Genomic DNA, 27,385 nt, shown 5'->3' with positions numbered 1-27,385 from the left:
TCAGCTTGCAGACTGAAGGGCCCCGGGTTCGATTCTGGTCGGGGGCACATGCCCGGGTTGCGGGCTTGATCCCCAGTGTGGGGACATGCAGGAGGCAGCCAGTCAGTGGTTCTCTGTCATCATGGATGTTTCTGTCTCTCTTTCCCTCTCCCTTCCTCTCTGACATCAATAAACATATATTTAAAAAACAAAACAAAGAAGAGGCAAAGTGAAGCGCACGGGCCTGTTCTCCCACTCCACCTCTTTTCACAGAAGGGCTGCTCTCCCGCACGTGGGCCGTGGGGGTCATGTTCTTACACTTTGTTACGAGTCTGCGTGGCGGCCACTGGTGACACGGTCTGTGTTTACCAGCTCAGCCGGTGACGCTGCAGATGTGCTGTGACACAGTGAAGGTGTGAGGTGACACAATGCCGGTGGGAGGTGACCGCGGGCTGCTCGGTCCGCTGCATTTTGGGGGACGTCACTGCTCCGTTTGATCCTCTCAGCCCCTGGTGGTGGAGGGTGGGCTTTCCCAGGTTTTTGCTGATGTGAACAGCGGAGGTGAGCTTCCTTGCACACGTCTCCAGGTGCACGTCTGGGGGCCCCGAGGCTGCACTGGGAATGCACGCTGGCAGCGTGCCCGAGGCTGCCACACGGCGGTCCAATGGCACGATCTGTTGACTGCGGCATCTCCCTGGGAGCCTGTGGACGCGGAGGCAGGGGTGCCATGCTGGGCACCAGTACTGGCTCATTGCCTGCTGGAATGGGGTGCATTCTGGGAGGAAATGAGGCAAGTGCCAGGGGCAAGACCGGAGTCAGGGTGCAAGGAGCATGCCACTCTGGTCTCTGCTGAAGCAGCACTTGGTCAGCAGAGAGAGGAAGCCATGGGGGTGGGTGGTGGAGAAGTTGATGCGGAAAGGATAACGGTGAAGGAGTCAATAGAAGTGTCCGAGCCTGGATGCGTGGATGCCACTGGGATGGACATACCATAAAGGTCCCAGGAACCATTGCGGGGTGGTGTGTAGGGGAGCCGGATGAGGCCCAGTTGGTGTGGTGTGGAGAGCGGCAGCGGGTGGTGGGGGTTGGATTGAGAGCTTGGGGCTGGGGCAGAATCCTGGCCACCTTCATTCATTGAGGATCTTGGCTACTCAAATGTCCCCATCGTGAGCGACAGAGCATCGCCGTGACCTCTGTCGGAGCTGGTCTCAGCCGGGTTGTCAGCAAAGCATGCTGCTCACGGGCCTTAAAGCAAAGCAGAAGGGTGGTTGGTGGCAGGGCTGTTTGCAGATGGACGGACGGTCTGCAGAGGCAGGTGCTGGAAGGAGATCCCTGCTGTGGAAAATCCGAGAGAAGCGAGAGTACGAGAGAGGGCTAAAGAGACACAAATTCGAGAGCTGTTTTCATCTCTGAAAAGGTGTGATCAGAAATGGAAAACCGGGGTTTGGTAATGGGAAAGGAATCGGGTTTATACTATGAAATTGCCTCCTTTTCTTCTTAAGCGTTTCCCCCTGATGATGCCACGAATACGAGGTCTTTGTAGAAAACGTAGGATGGATAGAAGTATAGACACGCGAGTGTTGAGAAAAGTCCCATAAACTTCCACTGAGGAGCCACCCCGGCCACCTTGGTGATAAGAGCAGCCCCTATGCGTAGGATGATTGACACCTAGGAGCTCTCTGGGACTTTCCTGGGTTTAGCACTGAAAGTCCCAGCTCCTGGGCAGACCACAGTGCCTGTCACCTTCCCGATGACATCAATTCCACCAGCGTTCTGACAGCCCATAAAGCATTGTCAGCAGCCATGTGTTTATTTGGCTCCAGCTGTGTGCAGGGCGTGTGTGAGGCCGCAGGCGGTGGACGAGACTCCAGGGTCGATGCCCTGTTTTCTGTCCTCCAGGCGTTGACAGCTCGTCTCGGGTACGAGCAGGGAGTAGAAGGGGAGGGAGTCCCTTCCCAGCGGCTGCACGGTGGGGACTCGAGGCCGCCTTTCGCCTGATGCACGCCTGTAGGTCTGGTTTTGCAGGCTGGTGCCGGGAGAGACCTTGTCCAAATGCTGTGTTTGACAGTACCCTCCCTGCCCCCTTAAGTACAACACGGGGACCCCCAAGTGATGCGCCTCCTTTGGGGCCAGATCACTGGCAGGATGAGGAGGGGGATGTCAGCACCGTCCTTCTGAGGTTGTGTCCCCCTGTGGTGTCATTGGACCCTCAACACACCCATGGAATGAACAGCCAGTGCCTGATGTAATAACCACATTTCCCAGGCAGCAAGCGGAGGCCCCCCGTTAGGGGGAAGCCAGCTCTCAGCTTGTCAGATACTGAGCGTGTGTGTCCCCCCAGCCAGCTTTGACAGCTCGGCTCTGAGGCAGGCCCTCTGCCCCCACGTTTCCTCCAGGAGATGGAGGCCGGTGAGGGGTGGCGTTGGGCTCCGTCACCGCCATGGTGCGCCGGAGCAGCTGCGTAATGCTCAGGGCTCAGTGCAGAATGAAGCACAGGCTCCTGCTCAGCGTGAATTGAGAATTTCCAATGGGGCCCTAGCCGGTGTGGCTCAGTGGATAGAGCGTCAGCCTGCGAACTGAAAGGTCCCAGGTTCAATTCCGGTCAAGGGCACATGCCCGGGTTGTGGGCTCGATCCCCAGTGGGGGACTTACAGGAGGCAGCCGATTCCTGATTCTCTCTCTCATCATGGATGTTTCTCTCTCTCTCTCCCTCTTCCTTCCTCTCTGAAATCAATAAAAATATGTTTTTAAAAAAAGAAAGAAGTTCCAATGGGGACAGCACAGCACGACATCAAGCCCCATGACCATGAGGCGGGCCTGGGGCAGCATGAGGTTGGGACCTGTGTTCATTTCCCCGGCCCGAGCAGAGTGAGGCCGGGCTGTGGGCCACGTGTCTTCAGGGCCCTGGCCTAGCAGGGTCCTTTGGGTGCTCCGAGGTGCCTGGCTTCCTTGGGGAACTGGGGAACAGTCACCCTCGTCCCTTCCCCAGGCTACAGGCACGAGCGCTCAGCTAGGAACCTGACCAGCTTCTCTCTGGAGGGTGATCATGTCCTGTGTCCCAGGGGCACCAGCCGGGAGTGAGACTTGACACACTCTCTCTCCTGCTCTGTCCTGTGGGCACCGACGCCTTCCGCCTGCTCTTCGGTGCCCTGTCTCTAGTGGGGACACATCTGGGGGTGATGGCCAGGGGGAGCCTCCTCTGGGGAACAGGGTTTCTCCAGGATGTAATTTCCTGAGTTCCTGGAGGGCTGGCATTCTTATTTGGGGGGTATCGCTTCATCCTTACAGCACCATGGTCGGTTCTCACATCCATTGGTTGAGTCAACATTCAGCTTATGTTTGTTGAGCACCTACAAAATGCAGGGCACCGTGCTGGGAAATCGAGGCCCTGTGGGTTCGTTGAATACCCATTTGTTCTCTCCTGGTATTGCTCGTGGCTGCGCCATGTTTAATCACTATGGCAACCCAGTGACGACGTTGTTGCTGTGATCCTCATTTTCCAGGTGAGGAAATCAAGGTCAGATGGTCAGGCTCCCACTGTGGCTTTCCCTGACATCACCAGCTCAGTCTTTTCTGTCGCTTCCGATGCAACACCGTGCAGTGCGTTCAGGGGGCCTGGGTCTAATCCTGGCTCTGCCGTTGGTGGCCTTGGGCAAGTTATTTAACGTCCCTTGGCCTCAGTTTCCCCATCTGTGAAATGGGGTCACAAACAGTCCTTCTGTTGCAGTTAACAAGTGTTGGTGGTGTCTTCCTCAAATTCGTGTGTTGAAGCGCTAACCCCAAATGCAGTGGCATTTGGAGATGAGGCTTTTGGGGAGCAATCAGGCTAGATGAGGTCCTGAGGGTGGGCCCCCTGTGATGGGATTAGGGTCCTTGTAAAGAGGAAGACAGAGATCTTTTATGCTGACACCAAGGGAAGGTCCGTGAGCACACGGCAAGAAGGCAGCTGTCCGCAAGCCAAGGAGCGAGCCCTCACCAAGCACAGGATCTGCTGGCACCCCAGCCTGCAGAACCGAGAGAAAGACTTGTCTGTTTCTGAAGCCACTGTCCCTGACAGATCGAGACAGGCTCCGTGCGAGGTGTTGAGATTTACACGAGATACTCTAATGAGGTCTTCAGCACAGCACCTAACACACACCAGGTATTGGATGCAGCCTGGTCATCATCTGGCCACCACTTTATAGATAAGGGACCTCCTGGTGGATCAGAGAAGGTCAGGAACTTGCTGACGGTCACACACGCACTTGGGTGCAGCTCGCAGGGTGGTCTGGGCTCTTTCTCCTCCGAATGCCTTTCCCGCTCTGCCTTCATGGCCGGACCTAATGACCACCTGGGCGAGGCTGTGCCTGCAAAAGGCTCGAGAGGAAGACAAGGGGAGAATGCCTGGCCAGCCGCTGCTTGCAGCGAGGGCTAATTAGGCCATTCCTGGGGTTTCCTGTGCTCTCTAGTTTGCACCAAAATAAGTGCCTCCAAATGGCTTTGAGGTTTCCAGTCGACGTTACATTTTGGATTCAGACGGCACTGGCATTTCTCATCTTCCTGAGAATGATAAGCGTTTAGAGAGCAGCGGAGATACTGGTGAAAGGGAAGTTGGGGGGGAATTCGGGCCTTAGCAGACCCTTCGGTGTGATGGGGCGGTGAGAAGTGGCTTACGGACACATTGATGTCCTGTGCTCTCAGGTGTTGGGTTGAGAGGGCCACGGTAAGGTCCTTGGTTAAGCTGCCTGGAGAAGCCGGCCTTCTCTTGATGCTTCTGAGCTCTGTTAGAGTCTTGTTCCCATCCGTTCTGTCCGATGCTACCATCTTGGGCGTAGGGTCACAGAGGGCACTGACATGTGGCATTGATGGTGTGGCTCTTGTGTATTTATTCCCCTTTATTGAATGCCAGCCATCTGCCCAAATCACATAGTCCTCCCAGCCACCCCAAGAGCTAAATGCTGTCTGACTGTCACCTTATTGGTGTGGACACGGAGGCTCGACTAGGTAGATCTAGGCTGGGATTCAGGCTTCCCTGGGGCTCCTGACCACGTTCCCCAGGCTGCCCGCTCCCTACCCCAGAAATGTCAAAACCCATTGCGCTGAATGCCAGGACTCTGGTTCCGGATGGGCAGAGGGGGGCCTGCGGGAGGCTGGATCTTTGAGCCTGATGGAAGTGACACCAGCCTGCTATATTTACAGTCCCCGTTCCCCCGTGGTGTCTCCGGAAGTCATAACCCCACGGCCAGCCGGCACAGTGGGGGATGGCAGGAAGTCAGATTCAGCTCTGTTGGCGTGCTGGTGCGTGCTGGTCTGGTGGCCAGAGGCGTGGGGGAGGGCTGGCGGGAAGGGCAAACCAACTACAAACAATTCAGACCGCGTCGTCCTGTGGACAGGTGCCTGCATTATTGCACCGGTGACTTAAATGGCCAGGTTTGGGCCAGGGAGCCGAGCTGCGGAAAGATAATGTGGAATCTATATTTTTCCACGAAGTCCTCACCATTTTAAAAGACTCCGTTTTCTTCCTTTTTTTTTTTTTTTTTAATTGATTTTTTACAGAGAGGAAGGGAGAGGGAGAGAGAGTTAGAAACATCGATGAGAGAGAAACATCGATCAGCTGCCTCCTGCACACCCCCCACTGGGGATGTGCCCACAACCAAGGTACATGCCTTTGACCGGAATCGAACCTGGGACCCTTCAGTCCGCAGGCCGACGCTCTATCCACTGAGCCAAACCAGTTAGGGCAAGACTCTGTTTTCTAAGTGACCATTCCAACGATGGTGGATTTGGGGTTTTCCGAGCCACGGAACGACGGAGATTGTGAGGAGGGGGTCGAGGACAGGGGTGGCAGCTGGGGAAAAGGAAGGCACCCAGGAGTGTGCACTCGGCTCCTTCCTGATTAAGTTCCTCTCCCACCAGGGCCGATTCACGGGGCACCCTCTCCTGGGGTTGAGTTCCTGTGCCTTCCCGGGACTAAGGAGGCATTCCACTTTACTTACACTGTGGCCATGCCATTCTCGGCCTTGGTTTTGTAGCTGCATCGTCTTTCGGGAATTTGTCTTTTTTCTGGGTACTGTGTGGAGGCGACACGTGGTGCTCCTCTCCACGGAATACCTCCAAGTCTGTCTTCCACACACAGTCGTTTCGGGAGGCCTGCGTCCCGCTGCCTAGATGGTGCATGGCTTGGAGCGCGGGTCCTTGTGCACACGTGCATCCAGCCATCCTGTAGTGCTCTCTGCTCGGTCCCTGACCCGTGCTGGTTAGGAATTCCCGTTGTGGGGACGCTTGAGGTGGGTCTCGGGACTGCTGGCTCTCTGGCTGACCAGAGGCCGATGAGAAACGCCTTGGATGGAAGGTGGGAGAGTGTCTGGATGGGTGGATGCGGGGTCCCTGTCCCAAGGAGGAGAAGCATATCTGGGGGGTGACCAGCATCCCCCAGGGTGAGAGGGGATGAGAGAGAGAGAGATGGAGAGGGAAGGAGGGAGGGGTGGATCCTGCTTGCTGGCAGAAGCTCTGACAAAAACACTATAGGTGAAGAGGATTCTGGGATGTGATGGGGTGTGAGCTTTATCCGGCCCCCAGAGGTCCCCAGTCCCAGGCCTGTGCTCTGAGAGCCTGGAGCAGGCTGGGCCCAGACACCCATCACCTTCCACCCGCTCTGAACCACCCAGGGGTGCAGAGGGAGCCGGACAGGCAGGCCTCCTTCCTGGGCCTGGGTGACCTCCCCGTTTTGAGTGCAGCTTCTCCCCAGCTCTCTGTGGCACCTGCTCCCTCTGGGTGACAGCCACGCTCCTGTGTTCTGGACACGGCTCTGGTGGGCCTGTCGCTTGCGTGGGCCCAGGTGCGGCCGCGGGGTGAGCTGACCGGGAAGGCTGCCGCCGGAGTGCTCCTGAGCGCGCTTTCTCCCACCTGCACACGCAGCCGAGTGGCTGCTCCCCTTCCCGGCACTTCACCCGCTGGCCTGGCAAAGGCTCCGCAGGGCCCAGCCGGGAGTCGCGATCCACCAGGGCGGCCACCTCAGCTGCCATGAAGAGCAGGCGTCCCCAGAGGAGACCACGGCCACCAGGAACAGGCTGCCAGGCCCTGTAGGGGGCTCCCTGGTTCTGATCATCCACAACCACCCTTGTGCACCCCCCATTTTACAGAGGAGGAAACTGAGGCCCAGGGAGGTTGGGGAACTTGCCCAAAGGCACAGCCATAGACCTCGAGCGCAGCCCCCGCTGTGTCTGGGGCGGCCGGTCCTGCTCTGGGGAGCTGAGCTTCTGGGTGCGGCCAGGGGCCCATGCTGCCGAACCCCCCTGGCTCCTTCCGGCCTCAGACTCCCCTTATCTCAGGCGAAGACACAAAGGGCAGCTCTCCTTTCCATGAACCGTTCTAACTGATCCTCACCGCAGGTTTTCGGGTGGTGCCCGCGTGGCTTCGTGATGGATAAAGAACGGGCGCGGCTCCGTGCGGGAAGTTGGTGGATGGGAGGGGCAGGGGCATAACTGGCTTTTGGAGGAGACCTGGATTTGAGGGCCCCTCGAGGCTGCCGGAAGCCCTGGGTGTCACCGTGGAGTCTCTCACCCTCAGTCACGTGACCTTGGACAAGGCAGCTCAAGTCAGAGTCTTAGTCTTCACACCTGCAAAATAAGGAGTGGGGGTGACACTCCCAGGATCTGGCAAGGCCTTCTGGTCCGAAAGTTCGGTGATTCTGACAGCTACAGTGGGTGTGATTGATAGTCCATAATGGCAACCTCTTCTGTTTCTCTTTCCCCTTTTCCTGCCTGTACTTCTGGCCACCTATGCACTTATCCACCTCCCATCTATCCCCTTATCCAACCCGCCTCCCACCACTCATCCGTCTACCCACCCGCCCACCCGCATTTACTAAGCAGCCCCTCTGGACCGGGCATTATGCTATGTCCCGAAGACCCAGAGATTAAAGCAGGGTTCCTGGCCCTAGCCGGTTTGGCTCAGTCAGCAGATAGAGCATCGGCCCAAGGACTGAAGGGTCCTGGGTTCGATTCCAGTCAAGGGCTTGTGCCTCAGTTGCAGGCTCCATCCCTGACCCTGGTCAGGGGAGCATGCGGGAAGCAGCCAATCGATGTGTCTCTCTCACATCCATGTCTCTCTCTCTCCGTCTCTCCCCCTCCCTTCCACTCTCTCTAAAAGAACTCAATGGAGAAAATATCCTCGGGTGAGGATTAAAACAAAACACAACAGGGTCCCTGGGCTAAGAGCTTGAATTGGTGGGTGGAGCATAGATACCGGACTAAAACGGGAAACAGACTGAAATCAGTGCTGGATGCACGAGGCCACAGGCCACTGGGTAGCAACACAGGAGCGGCCGCCTCTCCTCCAGATCCCGCGAGTGAGGGCAGTGGCCTGCCTTCTGCGACAACTCCAGGCTGGCTCGTCTTGATGTGGGAGGCAGTGTCGAGGACCTCGAGGCCCTTCTAACCGCAGGAATCTGTGATGTGGAGTTCTCAATTGCCAGCTTTGCTGGAGGAGAGAGAGAAAGAAGGGAGGAAGAGAGGGCTGGTCCGCCTCCTGCACATTCATGCTTGCGGTCCCAACCCTCCGTTTCCTGGGGCTGCAGGCTGTGTGTGTGTGGGAGGCGCGCAGCGGTGGCTTGGCCGGCCCCGCGCGCCTGCAGCCAGCTCTGGGGACGGCGTCTGCTGGCAGCACCCCGCCTGTGCAGGGGTGGCGGCTGGCCTGGACAGACCTGCCCTCTGTCCGGTTAGTCAGCATCCTGCGGCAAAGGGCAGCGTGGAGCCTGTGTTTCCGATGGCCCGGCCGCCCCAGCGAGGCCCTGCTGTGATTCTGAGCGTGACACTGGCATCTGCCCCCTCCCTTCCCATCCCCCACAGGGGAGGTTGTGGACAAGGCAGCTTTTCCAATAAGCAGCCTCTGCTTGCCCTGTCGGAGATGAAAGACTGTGTGTAAAAGTGGGTAATTTTGGGTTTTCCTGATGAAAGCCGTTGACATTTGTTGGGGCCTCGCGTGCACTGCAGTGTGCCCTTTCATCTCGCTATCAAAGACGCCCGCCTTCGGCCCGCTCGTGGGGCGGGCGGTGCCGCCGGAATTGAACAGAGCCCATGGTGAAACATCAGGGAAATGGTGGACCGACCCGACCCTCCCTCGAAGGCTGCAGATGGAGGCATGGAGGAGCCAGCTGTCCTGGGGGCGGGGCTTCCCTGTCACATCGGGTTGTCTACGGCTGCGCCCCGTGTCGTGGAAAGCGTGCGTGTCCTTTGGGGTGGGGCAGGGCTGGCCGAATTGGAAGGCTGCTTCGCCGCTTACCGAGCGAACACCTTCTGATCTGTGCCCTCGTTTCTCAGGGGGAGTATTACCACCCACTGTGTGGCCTTCACCACCCACTGTGTGGCCTTCACCGAGCGTTTTGTGTACCGTCTGGAGCCCAGCAGGCTCCTAGGAAGGTTCATTGGCGTCTAACCTAATGGATGAACTTGACCTGTTGTGTGCTTTAGGCACTAGGGGACTGGAACTGGAGTGTTGCGCTGTTCCTCTATGTGCTCCATATAGTATCCACCACGTAGTAGGGCCTTCCTAAAGGCCAGGCCGAGGGCTTGATGAAGACAGGAGACTGCTTGTGCCGCCCACAGAGCTCATCTAACGTTGCACTGTGTGTGTGTGTGTGTGTGTGTGTGTGTGTGTGTGTGTGTGTGTTGGAACACAGTTAGGTTACATCATTGCAGTCTCTGACCCTAGGTTGTACAACCTTTCCGTGGACGTTAGTAACACAGGCAGCAAGCGCTTCAGACTTGACTCATTCGCAGACTCGCTGCTGCGGGCCTGTCCAGCCACCCATGCGATAAGCTGAATCCCCATTTACAGCCGCCCGGCCGCCTGGCTGTCCAGCCAGCCTTGCCTGCCTCCACTGACGGGGCACTCACCACCACTGAAAGCCGGTGGCCACGGTTCTGAGGGTCTTCTTCCTTCTGCTGAGTCGTGGGTGCTCTCTCCCAGCTCTGCATTCCGGCCCTCAGAGGGGCCCTCCGATGACACAACCCCTCTCACCGAGGGTGACGACTTTCAGATGGGTGAAGGCAGGTGCCATGTCCCTGCTGAGTCTCCTGCCTTGGGGTCACCACTTCCCTCGCTCCTGAGCACCGGGGGAGGATGGAGTTGAATGGAACGGTATTCGCCCAGCACTCGAGGTGCTGCGTGCACGCTGGCATCTCCTCCCTCACGACGGGTCGCATGTGGAGGACAGGAAGCCTGAGGTGGCGTGTGTGTGCGTGTTTATTTTGTAAAGCCGCCTGCCGCCACACCTCGGGCAGGACCTGGGCTGCCGGGCGGCATGCACCTGCTAGCACGGCACCTTTTCAGCAGGTTGAGGCCTGAATGTTCCTCTTTGATGCCTGTTATTTCAAGAAATAGGGAGGCGAGTTCTGCTTCCTGGAAGGATTCAGGTAGCAAAGCCGCTTCCTCTTCCTAAATCTCTCCGGACAGATGTTTATTTAGTGACCCGGTGTCCGTTTGTCTGGATTTGAGCCTTTGGAGGCTGCGTGCGTCTCCCTAGGTTTTTGAAATTGGGAGGTTGGGCCCTCCCCTGAGCAGCCCCTTCTCAGGCACTGTTGCCCACGGTGGCACAGGGTTAGAGAAGGGACGCTGATGCCAGAGCCTGGAGATCGCACGCCCCATCTCCGCTCTGCCTGTAAGAGTCTGGCTTCCGCTCGGGGCCTTCCCCCTTCCTGGCCTCACCTGTCTCAGCTGCGAGTCTGCCTTTCCAGGCCTGCAGTGTGCGCCCCCTGGGGCTCTCTAGGAAGGTTAGAAAGTGGACAGAAAGTCCCTGAGGCCTCCCCCGGGAGCCCAGCATCCCGCCTGTTTTGAAGTTTCTCTCCCCGTCTGGCTGCACGGACTGCCGTGCGGTCTAGCAGTTTGGCGATTCGCTCAACCTCGTGCCATCAGCCAGGAGCAGCAGCAGGCCAGTCGCTGGACATGAAGAGCATCTGTAGACGGGGTTAAAGCCCAGCCTCTTGACCTGACACCCCAGCCCTTCACTCTGAGCCCAGCCGCATCCCTTGCCCTCTGCCCACCAGCAGGTCATGCTCCAGCCACACAGAAGGGAAGACTGTGCATATCTGCTCCTGCAGACAGGGGCGTCCAAGTCGTTGGAACATTAGAATAGGCGCTCAGGCACCTATTGTCCAGCCCACCCACATCCGACCATCATCAGTCATTTCCTGATCGCCAGGCATTGTAAACACCCGTCCGTCTGGGGCAAGGACTGCAGAAACTCGTAACTGACCTCCACGTGGCTCCCTCGCTGGATTTACGGCTGGTGCCCGTTCTCTTTGTGCAGCAAACTGAACAAGTCCCCGGGCTCCCTCGGGGCTGGTGGGCTACTCAGAAGCCCGGTTTTTCAGATTCAAAGCTTTGTTCTGTCCCCGACTAGCTGTGTGGCCTTGGGCAAGTTAAACAGCCTCTCTGTGCCTGCATGCTTTCTATGTAAAATCATACTCATGCCTCCCTGCCGGATGCTGGCGAGCACTGAGTGAGTTAATATGTGTAAAGGCTCCGAGTGTTTCCCGGCGCTTGGTAAACACCCGCTCACTGTTAGGTATTGATATGGGCGTGCCCAGAAGGTTCCACCCCCTGTTCATTTGTGTGCTGGCCACACGTTAGTCGTATTGGTAATTAAATATCCCATAAACGGATGAAACTTGGTTATCAAAAGAGGGTTGTCCCATGAAAACTAGGTGTAGTGCTTTGGAAAGAACAGATGATATTGATTCGATTAAAGGTTGTCACCAAATGACTTGGGGGCCACAGTGGGAAGAAGGGACGGGGCCAGGAGCTCCCGCAGGGTCCCATCCTTACCTCCTCCGCCTTTGCTCATGGGCCCATCTGGTGAATGGGAATGGGTGGGGTGAATGGGGATGGCAGGTGGAGAGTCTGGTGAAGCTGCTCCCTGAGCAGCAGGTAGGAGGCTCCCTGAGCCCGAGCCACTCTCTGAGGTGGGAGGGGGGGTGCGATGAGGTCCCGGAGGGAGCCAAGGGGGGACCCAGGGGAGCATTAGCGGCCGCCTCCCACCCTGGAGTTCACCGGCAGCACGGAGAGCCCGGACGTGTGTTTTGGCAGCGTTTCTTAGTTTTCCAAAAACATTTCCTCATTTATTCCCATTTGCTGATAAGGCCACCGAGGTGGCTGAGACAAGGGACGGGAATTGCCCACGGTCACGGCTGAATCAGAGGAGAGCCGGGAATCTGGGAATCGGAAGCAGGCTCCGTGGGCCAGATGTCCGAAAGGGCTGTCTGATTTACTGGCTAGCGGCTCTGGGAAGCAGGCGGGCTTTTGAATTGTCTTTTGCAGTAGGGGAAACTGAGGCAGAGCAGGTCGAAGCCGAAGTCCAACGTTCAGGTGAAGCGGCACAAGCACGAGGAGGCAGATTTGGGGGAGGCCTCAAGGGATTCCTTGTCCACCGTGCATCCCTTCCTACTTCAGTTTGGAGGCTCCCCTTTCTGTGCAGCGGGGACTCTGAAGGAAGACCTCCCCCCCCCAGCACCCCTCTGTCTCAGGAACCCCCACAACACGATGAGAGCAAGGAGACCTGTGGTTTTGTCTTATTCGGTGGGTGTGGGGACCAGGAGACTAAACACTGGAGGCCCCTCCCAACCCGAGGGCTCCATGAAGAGGAGGAGGAGGAGGAGGAGGAGGAGGAAGAGGAGGAAGCAGCCAGCTGCAAACAGAGGGGAGGGGACGGTGAGGCCAGGGCTCTGGGAACTGTCGGCGCCCTTTGCAAGGTGCCTCCCTGCCTTGTACAACCAGCGTTTCCCTGCGTCGGGTCCGCAAGTACAGATCGAACATTAAACAAACAGCGGCCGCTTTATAAATATTTAACTCCCACTGTTTAGGAATCGCTCAGGGCAGGAGACGAAATAAGAGTTTCTGGCTGTCCGCCGCGTGGCCCCTCTGCTGTGGTGGTGGCAGGCGGCGAGGCGTGCGGGGAGGTGGTGGGCCTGCGGCTGTTCCGGCTTTTGGTGTCTTCCCTCTGTCTCAGGGCTGTGTTTGGGGACACAGGTCCGTGTGTCCGTGGAGTTGTTCCGACGGAGCACGCTGTATTCTAGAAGCCGCAGCGAGCCTTTCCGTGCCGTGGCTGGGACCCGTCTTGCCTTTACCTGTCTCTCTGACTTTAAAGCAACAGCTTTATTGAGGAGGGCATAATTCACAAGCCCTCGAAGTCACCCATGGACAGTGTGTAATTTCATCTCTCCGGGCCATTTCAGAACCTTGTTATCACCTCCCCCCTAAAAGAAACCCTGTATCCATTAGCAGTCACCCCGTGCTCCCCAGCCCCGGGGAAAGCTCGGATCTGCTACTTTCTGTCTCCAGGGGTCTGCTTGGACCCATCCAAACTACACTGAGTGGCCAGATGATGATGATCTCTGAACGCATAATAATCTGGCCACTCCGTGTATATCCTATATAATAAAAGGCTAATATGCAAATTGTCCCCTCGACCAGGAGTTCGACCAGCAGGCAGGCCGGCCAACTGCCCATGTCCCCTCCCCCTGGCCAGGCTGTCCGGACCCCACCCATGCACGAATTCATGCACCGGGCCTCTAATACACACACACACACACACACACACACACACACACACACACACACACACTGAGTGGCCAGATTATTATTCGTTCAGAGATCATAATAATCTGGCCACTCAGTGTATATGTGGCCCTTTGTGCCTGGCTTATGTCACTTCGGGTAAGGTTTCCAGGCTTCACATCCATGCAACTTGTGAAACGTGTGTATCAGTGCTTACCTCCTTCTTGTGGCTGAAGAGTACATTCCGCTGTACGGCTAGACCTCACTGTGCTTAGCCATTCATCTGTGGGGGGACCCGTGGAGGCAGCAAAACCCTTTCGCGGACAAATCAAGAGTGGCTCATCCAGGACCCCGTGATTAAGGCAGAACCCACTCGCAGGCGAGGCTGCCAGTCCGGAAGGTGAACTGGAAGTGCGTGGCCGAGGTGACGGTGTGTACCGCCGACCAGCCACTCAGCTTCCATCGAGCACTGCGTGCCAGGCACAGTCGTTGCCTGTCCGGTAATTTGATTGTGTATGAGCTCTTGTTGTGTATAAGATCTCCACATGCATCGTGGGCCGTTCTGCTGGATTTTTTTTTTTGGGGGGGGGCAAAAGGGGGGGAATAGGAGATGAAGTTTGTGTTTTTGGCCCGTTTCATTGCCCTTCACACGTTCAGTCTCTTTAGGACAGAGGGGCGGGCAGGGAAGAGATGGGACTCTCCAAAGCGTCCTTCTCTGTGAGTCCTCTGTCTGGCTCCCTGTCCCAGGGTAGAGTTTTCCCCGTCTTCTGTGTCCTTCTCTGTTCAGATGTTTCCATCATTTGAGAGGCTGACTCAGGCGGCAGCCGGACTCCGTAGGAAATGCTAAAAAACGGGGCTGTTATCGTTCCTGGTCACCCCCCAGTCACTAATTATGATTAATCGTAGTGGCTGCTGCCCATGTCCTGCCCGCGGTCCCCGTTTCGGGGCCAGCACACTCACCAGCAGCTGCTCAAGGTTATGGCAGCCCCTCTCTGGGGGTTTGCTGCCTCATCCAGGAAGTGGCTCACCCCCTACCCCCAGCCCCTGCTGACTCAGGGGTGCAAAAGGCTAGGGCCCCCCCCCCCCTGCTTCCAAGTGGGGTGAACTCTGTGGGGCCATTCCCGCACCAGAGCTCCAGTGGGATCGGGTTGGGGCCGGTGTCCAGCTGAGACCACGGCCTTGCTGAGCCCCTCCCCTGCCTGTCCTGTGCGCCTCACTTCCTCCTGAAGAGACTCCCCGACAGTCATGCAAACAAGAGCTCCCATGTCGGGATCTGTGTAGGGGGCCCCTCCCAAGAGCACGATCTGGTAACCAAGTCCCCTTCCTGGGTCCCCTCCGATGACGTTCCGTCTTGGAGAGTCTGCTCCGGCTTCCTGGCTTGGCCCGCGGGGCGTTTTGTTTTGTTGGTTTTGGTTTCAAAGTCTTTTCAGGCTAATCGGACGCTTGGGAAGGTCTGCACTGAATCACAGTCCTGGCAGGGCTCCCTCCGGCCTCCCTTCCCTCCCTCTCGATTTCCTCTCTCCCTTCCCCCCTCCGTTCCGTCCCCAGGAGCACCCTTTCCTGTGTCCACAGGGTCCTCGGCAGAAGGAGAAAAAGACGTGGGAAGACACACGGGAGGCTCACTAGCCTGGGCACCAGGTGGCCCTGAGTCAGGTCCAAGCCCTGACACATAGCCACCAGGGAACCAGTGGTGGTGACGTATCCGGTCGCCTGTTTCTCGGCGTTGTCTGGAGGGTCAGGACCACCTGGGTGGCTGATACCGCGCAGTGACTGCCATCCGGTTCAAGCTCAGTGCTCAGAGGCCACGAGCAGGTCCTGAAGGACCCTGGACTCCCTCACCGTCTCGGGCTTCAGCTCTGGCAGCCCGTTTTATGATCATGATCCAGGCCCTTGTGGGGTCTCATTGCTTTTGCTCACATTGTACTTTCTTCCTGGGTTGCTCTTCCTCTTCTCTCTGAGCCCCATTGAAGGCGGTGTTCAAATGCCACCTCCTCCTGGAAGCCCTCCTGGGTGCCCGGCGGGTGGGATCAGTGCTTCCCAGCAGAGGACTACCTGTGGATAGCTTAGGAGCTGTACAGTTTATGTCCTTGACTACAGCGCTGGCTTCATGAACATGGGGTGTGTGTGGAGGGTGTGTCTGAGGTCAGACAGGTGAGCACTAGACTTCTGCCCCAGCCCCCCCACTAGCTGGGTGACGGTGGGGTGGGAAGCTGTGCCAGCGCCCACCCATAGGGCCCCATGCGCATTGCAGGTGCTCGTCAGAGTGTTTCCTCGATACCTGGCACCTGTGGGCCGGCCGGCACTGGGAAGAGTAAGGAGACACAGGATAAGCATGTGAATTTCAATACGTGCACTTCTGTGCGCCTTAACACCACGCTGAGGGTTGCACACTTCCAGAAGGTTTTGTATGTGGCTGGTGGACGAGGTGGGCTGTTGCCCCCCTGGTCGCCTTATAAAGGGGTCCAGGGGCTACCTCCTGCCACCTGTCCTCCATCTGCTTCCCCGGAGGTCAGACCCAGAGAGCCGAGTTCAAAGGGACACCTAAATGACCATCGCGTCCCTGAGAATCGGGACCCAGACTTGATTCTGAGATGTGAGGAGTCACTCTGTTAACCACCAGCACCCACTGCTCACACTCCCCCCGCCTCCCCCGAATGGGCGCAGTGGGCAAGGGGGTGGCGAATGGGTCCCGTCCAGTCCTCCATCTCTGTCTCCGGCCTCTGTCTCTGGCGCGGCCGCTCCCCGCTTTGAGGGGGGACACAGTGCTGCTCACAGCCTGGCCCGCTGCGGTGGCTGCGGACTGGGGCCGAGAATACGCCTGTGTCCACGGCAGCCCTCCAAGCACAGCAGGGCTGGGCTGACCTTTAAATAGACGGGCTCCGGGCCACTCAGTTCCTGGAAGTTTGAAGAAAGTCGGCCTTTCAAGTGATGTGACTCCCAACCTCAGGAAAGATCCCTGTGTTTGCAAAAGCCATGATTGCTGCCTCTGCGCTCCATTCTCTGTGGCCGTACAGCCAGTGGGAGCCAGCATGCCAGGGTTAGGAGGGGAAAATCCTCAAGTATTTTAATATCCCCCTTCGCAGAAGCAAGATAAACATACGTATTGTACTTTGCGACAGAGGCTGGAGGGGTGGGGGTCGGCGGGGAGAGGCCTGGCACGGCATGAAAGGTCTTTTTAAGCTGAACTCTGAGGTTTTTCTTTTTCAAAAACGCTTTTTTATTTGTAAGCAGAGTTGGCACGAGTGAGCGATGCTAGCATCGATGTACTCGGCGGTGTAGGAATCATGGTCCCTCCCCAGACTGCAGACGGCTCAGTCCCAACCTACACTCCCCGTCTGACCTCCCCGATGAGAAACAGTGGGGTGAAGGCTGTCGTCAGAGTTGACTTAGATGTTGTTCTGTTTGTTTGTTTTTAAATATTTATATATTTTATAGATTTCAGAGAGGAAGGGAGAGGGAGAGAGAGAGAGAAACATCAATTGTGACCTGCCTTGAGAGGTGGCAGCAGTATGGTGCTCACCCCTGCCTGGACATCCTTGAAAGCTTATTTTGTACAAAGTGCTTTTCTGAGACACACGTGTGTATCTGATGCCAGTTCATTCTCAGCAGCCCCAGGATTCAGGCGCAAGTAGTTCCCCCTTTTGTGAGAGAGGAAGGGAGAGGGAGAGAGAGAGAGAGAGAAACATCAATGATGAGAGAGAATCATTGATTGCCTGCCTCCTGCACGCCCCCCACTGGGGATCAAGCCTGCAACCCAAGCATGTGCCCTGACCGGGAATTGAACCAGTGACCTCTTGGCTCCTGGATCGATGCTCAACCACTGAGCCATGCCAGCCGGGAAAGTAGTTCCCTGTTTCGCCGATAAGGCAACCAGGGCACAGAGCAGTGGAACAACGTGCCCAGATCACATACCCGGTGAGTGGTTGGGGGTGGCAGCGGCCGGCAGCCTGGCTCCTGGGCCTGGGCCTGGGCCTAACCACTGAGCCTCACAGCCACTCGGTCACAAGGAGCAGATGAGAACTGGGAGTTTCAGCAACTGAGTTGATTTCATTCTTAGCACTGAGCCAACTAGGACTCCGGTCCAGGCCTCTCTCCACCACCCTAATAAAGCCAGTGTTTACACAGGGGAGAGGTGCTCATCAGATGTTTTTGCCAATCCCCAAATACGGCCATGGCCAGAATGCAAGGGGGGGTGCCTGTTATGTAAGGCCCTCGGTGGGTCCCCAGACAATGCCACTTCCTCGCTGGGCGATGTGTAACTGCCTAACGACCGTTTACTCATTTCCTTTGGAAAACTTGGCAGGGCCCCTCTGCCCCGTCTCCGCCTCCCTCCCCATCCCTGGGCTTCCTCTGCTGAATGCTCTCCACGTTCCTGGGCACTGCCCCGTGGGGGGCTGTTGTGGGGAGAGGTGTTAGGAGCAGGGCCTGCATCACTGCTGGGGGTGGGGTGCGCTCACAGCCCATCCGCCGAAATTCTGGCGCTCCTGGCAAGTCGGGGTCCAGCCACAGGCGTGGGGACCCTAGGGTGCGGGTTCAGGTGGCAGCTCAGGCCGTATTTTCACCCCTGGCCCCTTCCTAACAGGTGCACACAGCACCGCGCATCCGGTTTAGGTACCGCCTTCCTCTCTGCCCCTCTCCTGGCAGCGGGTGAATGAAGGGATGAAGGGACGAGGAAGGGTAAGTTTGAGATGGGTTATGTCAAGGGAACAGGAACCGTGTAGGGCAGGGGTGGGGACCCTTTTCTCTGCCAAGGGCCAGTTGGATATTTATCACGTCATTCGAGGGCCATACAGAATTATCAACTTAAAAATTAGCCTGCTGTATTTGGTCAAACACTTAATTAACCCACCCCTAATGCCTTGGCAGGGCCAGACCTCATGATCTTGCAGGCCTTCTACGGCCCTCGGCTGGTCGTTCCCCACCCCCGTGCAGGGCATGCGAACACGTCTGTTGCGTGTGCTTTCTTTCTGTCCTGTCGTGACACTTGGAAGGTGAGCGCTGGGGGGAATCATCCGTTTCCTCCTCCCCAGCCCCAGCTCCACAGAAGTGCCTGAGCCCCGGCGGGCGATGGGCACGCCACTTCCATCATGTGGCCTCCAGGGCAGGGCTGTGCAGGTGAGCTGTCTGCAGGCACGTGACCTGATGAAAATCAAGCTACTGCTCTGCTGGCTGCACTTGAGTCCCCTCTCAGTTAGAAAACAACCACATGCACGCGTTTCTATCTCCCTAAGTACCTACGTGTACACAGCATGCATGTACAGACACACCACATGCACACGTCCACACACACATATGCATAGATGTATTTTTTAAAATATATTTTTATTGATTTCAGAGAAGAAGGGAGAGGGGGAGAGAGAAAGAGAGGAGAGAGAGAGAGCGAGAGAGAGAGAGAGAGAGAGAGAGAGAGAGAGAGAGAGAGAGAAACATCCATGATGAGAGAGAATCATTGACCGGCTTCCTCCTGCACACCCCACACTGGGGATCAAGCCTGCAACCCAGGCATGTGCCCTGACTGGGAATCAAACCATGACATGACCTCCTGGTTCCTAGGTCGACGCTCAACCACAGAGCCACGCCGGCCAGGCTGCGTGTATGTGTTTATACCCCCGTGTGCGTGTGATATTGTGCTAAGTTTTCTGTACATTAATCTGTTTATCAACCATAAGTAAAGGTTGTCGGGAATCGGCGATATATGTATAACAATGTGGGCCTTAATGAGCAGCTCTGGTCATGGGTTTTCCTTCCCACAACCCTGGAGGTTGCTATTGTTGTCCCCACTTTGTAGGTGGGACTTGATGGATTGTGTAATTCAGTGTCACTAGTATGTATTAAGTGCCTCTTGTGTGCTAGGCACCACCGAGTCCTGGTTTAGAAAGAAGACAGCCCTGCTCCCCGCTTCCCCATGGAGACCCCACGTGCGTGTGTGTGGGCTGGAGACAGTGATCCCAGGGAGGGGCTGGTGCTGTCACACGAGGTGGCTCGGAGTTTTGTGGGGGGAGATCCTACCGACATGCGCCTGGAGTGTGGTCACCCCAAGATGGTAGCGTTCTGTTTTGATTTGCCTGCTGCTTCCTCTGGGCCTGGGCATGGGCCTGGGCCTGGCATGCTCCCAGCGCGGCCTGAGATCCTGGACTCGGGAGACAGGCAGAGCTGAGTGCGAATCCTGCCCCCACTGCTTTCCAGGTGAGGGTCCTTAGCCACGTGGCCTCGTTTCTCAAAGTCCTGGCTTCATCCATGCCATGGGGATGACTACCTGTGTCTCATAAGGTGAGAGGATCAGCTGAGATGGTGTGCGGAGCCCTTAGCAAGGGGCCGGGCCAGAGCAAGCTCGCAACTGGCCTGGGCGTCCAGAGCCTCATGCTGCCCACAAGTCACCACGGTAGCCCCCGACGACGATCGGCTGCAGGGGACAGCACTCAGCCTGTTGGACGGCACTTCGGTGTTTCCTCGGCTCCAGCCTTGGCGTCTGCTGACCGTGACTGCACGCGGACAGAGGCGCTCAGGCTCTGGTGGGGCATTTCGATGAGTGGCAGTCACCGCATGGAATTATTTTTAGGGCAGGAATCTGCTCACACAGTCATTTAACAGACGTTCCTTGAGCACCTCCTTTGCCCTGGTACCTGCCTTTGCAAAGGGCTGTAAACAAGACAGCCCCGTCTTCCTCTTCTTAAAGCCACAGTGTGATGGGGGGTGGGGCGGTGGCACCCACTAGGAGACTGGCCATGTGAACCCTTCACTCCAGGCCTCCTCCTCGCCGGGAGGGTCTGGGCTCCGGGTGATGGCAGGCTGCCTCCTGCACCCAGCACAGCCTCCTCTGTCTCCGACTCTTTTTGCCTGCAAGTTCCCTTCCCCGCTTCTGAACAGGACCCGGGCTCGGTTCTTTCAGATGCAGGTCAACCTGGAGGGGATGGCATTACCTTCCTGACGTTTCCTCGTCAGGGGTTTATCGGCGACCCTGGAGCTGGGGTGGGATGGATGAATCGCTGCTGATCGCTTCTGCTTTCTCCATGCTGTCAGCCCTGGGGCCAGGTGCAGTTGGGGGAGGCCGATGCTGGGCTGTTGTGTGTTGCCCTCTTTGCTGCCCCTGGAGGCTCTGCTGTCCCACCAGGTTCTCCTAGGTCCTCACTTCTTCGGGGCCTCCCTCCCCCGGGGGGAGAAGGAGAACAGGAATCTAATGCTGGCTGGCTCCCCACACAGTGGGTGTCTTAGGGAGGGTCTCGCTGCTCTTTGTTTCTGATGGCCAACTCATTGCCTTTTTAGAGAAGCCAGGTCAGTCAGTCAGTCTGTCCATCTGTCTCTGTGTGTGTCTCTCTCCTCTCCCCCACACACCCATTGAGCAGTTATCATTTCTAGTACCTACTGTGTGCTGGACCCAGGGCGGGCCCTTTGCATCGGTCAGCACCGAGCCACACCGTGGAGCAGGTGAGGTGAGGATCCATCCTCGGTGGCAGAGCAGGAAGCGAGGCCTCCGAGGGACGCAGTGCCTTGTCCGGGTCGCACAGCTGGTAAACGTCAGATCACGTGTACACCCAGGGGGTCTGGCGCACAGACCACGGGGAGACACGACGTGCCTGGCCCGGTGGCTCAGAGCACTGGTGTCTGGTGGAGGAGACTTACACTCGCTGAACCTCCGTTTTCTTACCTGTAAAATGGGATGATCACAGTACTCACCCTGAAGGGTTATTGTGAACATTATCAGCGTCAGGTCCTCCGAGCTGAGCCTCACCCTGAACCTGAACCCAGCCTGAGCAGTTCTTTGCTCCACAGCCCTGCCTGGGGACAGAGCCTCCTTTGTGACCTGCCTTGATGGGCTCCGGCCCCTGCAGGCCGCCTGCCCCACAGGGTAGCCTGTTCCTTGCAGACACCCCGCTTGCCGTGGGTTGGATTTCCTGGATGAGAGGGATCAGCCGAAGGAGAACTTCGTTTGCCTTCGCACACACAGCTTGCAGTTATGGGCATCATCCTGGCGGACTTGATGAAAACTGGGGTGACCCATGGAGCTGAGTGGTTCTGAGGTGTCGGTGGGCACAGCCGGCCCAGGAGGGAGCATCCTGTCAGGGCGGCCAGTGGCTCAATGAATGGGGGTGGGGGAGGGGGGCCTGGTGCGCAGGGGTCTTGGCAGGAGCGTTGGGTAGACAGTACTTTTCTAAGCAGGACCGCAGCCCTGCAGTGCCCAGGCCGGACCTCTGCTAGGTGATGAGTTCCCCACCCGGCAGCGGCCTGTGCTGCGCTTTGATGGCCTTTCTCAGAAACGAGGAAGGCTGTGCTGGGCGCGGCCTCTGACTTCCTATGGGGCCCGACGCTGTCCTGCTCTGAGGCTGGCTCACTGTCAGGTCTGCGTCTCTTTCCCGCCGCGGGCACCGGCCAGACCCCCATGCCTTGGCCCGGGAGACAGGACGCCCGCCCCCGAGAGTGTCCATCCTCAGGGGCACAGGAGGCAGTGCGCACAGCTGAGCGCCTGCAGCATGCAGTGAGGGCGAGGCTGCTTCCTCCCTTCCTTCCTCGGGAGGGGGCGGCTCCTGTCGCCCTGAACCTGAACCCAGCCTGAGCGGGTCTTTGAGCCACATTCACACACGCACCCTGGGAGAGTTCTGCACAGAAAACAACTCGCAGATCAGGAAAATGACCGCTGTCCCCTGAGTCCCGTCCCTGATGCAAGTCCAGATGGCGTCCCCGGCCCCCGTGGACTGGTAGACTGCATCATTCGCTGGGTGAGAGCCTGTAGGTATCCCGCTCCGTCGCTTTGCTGTGGGCACCCACTCGGCCTCTCCAAGTAAACTGCAAGCACAGTGGCAGCCGGGTCAAGGGAGGGGACCCGCCTTGGGTGCAAATCTTGAGGCGTTGCGCTGCCGTATCCATCATAATCTTTCTGAGCATCGCTCAAGTTCATGTTTATTTCTGGGTCTAACCTGACGCGGAGGGAGATAAGATGTTCAGTGTGTCACTCACTGACAAAACCACAGAGCTGGCATGTGTGAGCGAGGCCAGGAAGTCTGTCACTTCAGATCATGACCTTGTTTTACATGCTCCGTCCAGTCTGACTCGATGCTGCCATACCAGTCTCCCGTCCCCCCTCTCCCGGCTCTTTCTCTGGTCTTTCAGGACCAGCGTGGGCCGCGCCCGGGGGGGAAGCCGCTGGCAGGCCCTGGCTCTGTGAGTTCCTCAAGTGACCACCCCAGGGTGCTACACGGAGCAGAGCCGCTCAGAAATGCTTGTGTCTTTGCATAGGGATGGAGTGGCGAGGGGCCGGTGTTCTAGTTGGCCCTCTCCCATCAGTTCCAGAAGAGGCCTCAGCCTTGGTTTCCCAGCTGTGGCTCAGAGGGGATGACCACGATCAAACGTGGGTGATGCTGAACATCTCCGCGCTCTCCAGGACGAGGACGGGCCTGTGCGTGGCTTCAGGCCCCCCGAAGCGTCCGGTCCTGGGATGGAGAAGCCCGAGCTGCCCTCCTTCTTGGCCAGAGGGGAGGCTGATTCATTTCAAACGGCTGCATCATTACCTCCTCCTCGAGGGCCAGCTGCACACGATGGACGGGAGATGGCCCAGAGCTCGGAGGGGATCAGCCAGAACTCGCCTTAGCTGGTGGGTGTGTCCTGTAGCTGCAAAGAATAAATGGATCTAGATTAGAAAGTTGCCAGCAACACAAGATTACACCGAGAGGTCAAGATTCCTTTACCGTTCGGATTTTTTTTTTTTTCTTTCCCGAACGTGTTTACCAAAAAAACCACACCTGGGAAAGCAAAGCCATTCGTTCCCAGAAATGCAACCTGGGGAAGGTGTAAGCTTCCCTGGAAAGGAATGAAAAGCCCAGGCTGTTTCTGCAAAGGTGCACCATCTTGAGTGTATTACATTCCCTCTGTTTCCTCCTGGGGTCCCCACGTGGCAGGGTTAGGTCGTGCTGTCATCATGGAACGCACCTCCCAGCTCACAGAGAATGTACCCATCGCGCATCTCCCTGGAGTCCCTCCCCGCGGTGAGTGGGACGGGGCGGGGGCATCGTGCCCATTTGATGGATGGGGACACTGAGGCTGGGGGCGTTCAGTGACTCGGCTGTGTGTTTCATTCCGTACGGGTGAGTTAGCTCGGCTGGAGGGGCTGTTCTAGGGGTCTTCCTGCGTCATTGTTGTCTCTGCCAAGGCTTCCTGGTTACTGAGGAGGAAGGAGCGGTGATCCCTCCCTCACCTTCCCTTCTCATCTGACCAGCCTGTGTTCTGAGCTCCCCATCAGAGGGTGGTGGTGCCCTTCCCACCCGCTCCGTGGCTCTGCGCCCCGATCTGGGAAGGGAACATGCACCAGCGAAAGGGATCCATGCTTCATGGACGGGGGAGACCGAAGAAGAAAAGCCAGCGGTGGACAGGGCATGGGTCGGCGAGGTGATCTGGCTGGAGAAAGACCGCTGTTAGAGGCGTCAGGCTGAGCCACGTGGGGGTCTCTTGAAGCCCCCAAGACCCTGGGAATGCTGCAAGCACTCGGAGCTGCAGCTGAGCCTGGTCCGGAGGCTCCCGGTGTCACACCAGTGGCTCCGTGGCACACACCAGTCATCACGATGGCTGCTGTTCGGTGGGGGCTGAATTCATGGCTTCTCTCCTTCGAGATGCATGCCAGGCCGCCCTCTTGCTGTTCACAGTTTACCATGAGGGACCCTGAGGTTTTGAGGTGTAAATGGCTTGTCCAAGGCCACATGCGAATAAGAAAGGGTGGAATAAGAAATGGTGGGGACGGGGCCCAAGGCCACACCGAGGTTCCCAGGTCTCAGAGGTCCCAGGAAGGAGAGTTTTACCTGCGTGTTTTCTTTTAAAAGGAAAGTGCAAGGTCACCTGCCTGCTGGGACCACTGTTTTTCACCTCTCAGTCTCCCTGGGGGTGATATTCAAAATATTCAGGCTTGAGTAACTGGGATGGATGGCGCCAGGCGGGGAGCCTCCTGGCTGTGCTGGCCTGCCCCTGCATTTTGTGCAGGTCTGGGGTCGGGGCTGGGGCACGGGGCCCGGGGCCACGTCCAGATAGTGGGATAAGAGTCCTCCTCTTGGGGAAGCAGCCCCTTATCAGCTGTTGTGAAAACACACGAGTCCCTCTGGGCTCATATTTTTGCTGCCATCCTCCAGGCCCGGGCAGGCCAGAACCTTCCCCTTACTTTTCCTGTGACCAGGTGCAATTTGTACTATTTTATACTTGTATTCTTTTGATCAATTGCACGATTTAAAATAACGGTATTTAAAAAATATATCAAACTCCAGGTAGAGTAAGTCCAAATCCCGCCTCTACGTCGGCATCTGGGAACTTGATTTAGAACCGTTTTCTGTGAGACTGGAGCCGGGTGTTGGTGGGGCGAGAGGCCCTCAAGCCCCCTGCCGCCCGCCCCAAGCCCCCAGCTCTGCCCCTTCCTGGCCGTGTGGCCTGGGGCACCGGATTCGTCTCCTCGACCCGCGCAGTGTGGCTAGGAAGGCTTTTGCCCAGTGCCTTGGTCTTCTATGGCTGCCATGGCAGGTCACCACGGACTGAGTGCTTGCACAGCCCCCCGTTTATCATCGTGCAGTTCTGGGGTGGCCCTTGAGGGGACCAGAGCAAAGCTGCGGAGCCCGCCAGTGAGCTTGCATGACCTGACGTCCTACCTGTGGCGATCATTCTCGGGAACGGAGCCTGATCTGGGGCTTTCTCTGCCAGCTGAGATCTGTCTTCCAGGTCTTTTTTTATCCTGTCCGCAGTCTCTCTCCCGAGGTTCTGAAGGAAGAGAAAGTGCCATTGTGGGATTTTGGGCCCGAGGGCCTGGAAATGTCCCTGGACGAAAAGGCTAATGGCTCTGTGACATGATGCGTGTCCCCTGGGGAGAAGGCACTTGCGGCTTGCATGTCACAGAGAGGGCTCAGCATGGGGTGTCTCAGGCGCTCTTGGCGTCCTGGTTTCAGGCACCGAATCTCAGCCCATGGCTCATTTCTGGCCAGCTTTTTCGGGAGGCTTCAGTAGGCATGCTGGCTTCCGAAGCAATCCGTGTTCAGTTTTCATGCAAATCAATTAAGTATCGCTTTATCGGACAGAGCCATCGGGAAGGTCTTCCCGTATGAAATCGGGACCATGAAGAAGCTGAAGGGACCCGTGACGGGTCTAGCAGAGTTTCTCAGCCCCGGCTCTGTTGCTGTGTTGGACCAGGTAGTGCACTCTGGGGGGTATCCTGTGCATAGTAGGGTGTTTAGCAGCACCCCTGGCCTCTGCCAACTAGCTGCCGGTAGCACATCTCCCCTAACCTAGTTCCGAGTTGTGACGATCGCTAACTGTTGCCTTGGCGGGGAGGCAGAATCGCTCTCTGCTGAGATCCACTGCTCTAGAGTTAGACCTCCTGTGTCTTCCCAGCTGGTAGCATTGACGTCGTCTCTTCTATATATAGAGTCTGAGCGCTGAGTTTTAAAGTGAATGCTATTCCAAACGCATAGGACGAGCATCCTTCTGTGTCCTGGCTGTGTGACCTCGCGCGTATTACTCAACATTTCAGAGCCACTTTCTGCTCATCTGGAGAAGAGAGAACCATCCCATGCCCTCCAGAACTTCTGTGCGATGGGAGATAAGATGGCCAAGTGCCTTACATTCCGCGGGCTCTCCATCAGAAGGAGGTGCCGTAGTTAGGGAAGAAGGCATGCTTGGCTCCTGTGCACGGTTCCCTGGACCGTTTTGATGTTTAATTATAGAGAAGGCAGTGGACGTCATCGAGGTCTCAGAGACAGAGCCGGTGTGGCTTAGAGGCTGCGCAGGCCCCGCGGCGGGAGGAAGGATGGGCTCGGTTTCTGCTCCTGCCACTCGCTGGCTGTGCATGTGCTCGGGTTTCATAACCTCAGTTTCTCTGTCTGTGAAATGGGGACAATAAGGATGGAGCTCACAGGGTATTGTGGAGCTTCATGAAAACATGGGTAGAAGCCGCTCGCTATTCTTCTCTTTTTTTTTTTTTAATATATTTTATTGATTTTTTACAGAGAGGAAGGGAGAGAGATAGAGAGTTAGAAACATCGATGAGAGAGAAACATCGATCAGCTGCCTCCTGCACACCTCCTACTGGGGATGTGCCCGCAACTAAGGTACATGCCCTTGTCCGGAATCGAACCTGGGACCTTTCAGTCCGCAGGCTGACGCTCTATCCACTGAGCCAAACCGGTTAGGGCCGCTCGCTGTTATTCTTGTCTGGAGGGGACCCTCTAGGCGCTGTTGTCCAGTTCTCTATGGGATGCTGGACGTTGACCTTCACTAGCCCGAGGAGCTTATTGGGGAAGTTTTTGGGGAATGGGATGCAGTTGCATGGGGGACTTTCTTCTTTCTCCTTTGGCTTCCCAGGTCCCCCAAGCTGCTGGAGCCACACCCATGGCATGGTCCTCACCTGTCCCTTCCTTAACTTCCTGTCATTGCGGGATCTCTCTGCCACCAATGGTCCCATGTTTCCTGTGATGAGTTTCATTCTGGGGCATCAGGCATTTGGGGGAAGGAGGGACCCCAACTGGAGACAAAGGCACCACACTTGTCCCTGCCGCTGAGGCTGGAGGAGATGCTGGCAGCAGGAAACGGAGCCAGATGGCTGGCAGGATGCCTTGCTGGTAACCGTCGGCCCGGCCCCTTTGAAGCGGCTTTAAGACCAATTTGGTAACTTGATTTGGAAAGTGGTATCGATGACTCTGTGGGCTCAGGCTGCTCATTAGCCGCCTTCTGGGCCCGGCAAATTGGGTTAAGTGGGATGAAATCAGCCTCTCCCCTCCCTAGGCCCCTGGCTGAGGTCCAGGCCTTTGGAACAGGAACCTCTCCTGGGCCAAGGCTGCGTGAAAAGCCTTCCGGGGCGTCTGGCACTGTTTTCAGTTGCGAATTCCGCTTTCCCTGGAGGGCAGAGCAGCAGCTGATC

At 57.2% G+C, this 27,385-nt stretch overlaps 1 long non-coding RNA gene across 1 annotated transcript in view; it reads left to right on the top strand.

Annotated features, from left to right (window-relative positions):
* The window catches only part of LOC308236735, a 467,360-nt gene that overhangs the window by 70,798 nt on the left and 369,177 nt on the right, over positions 1 to 27,385 (top strand). The window lies entirely within an intron of this gene.

Source organism: Plecotus auritus, assembly GCF_963455305.1.
Source record: "Plecotus auritus genome assembly, chromosome: 11".
NCBI lineage: Eukaryota > Metazoa > Chordata > Mammalia > Chiroptera > Vespertilionidae > Plecotus > Plecotus auritus.
The sequence above is the reverse complement of the archived record's forward strand: the minus strand, read 5'-3'. Positions and strand labels throughout refer to the sequence as shown.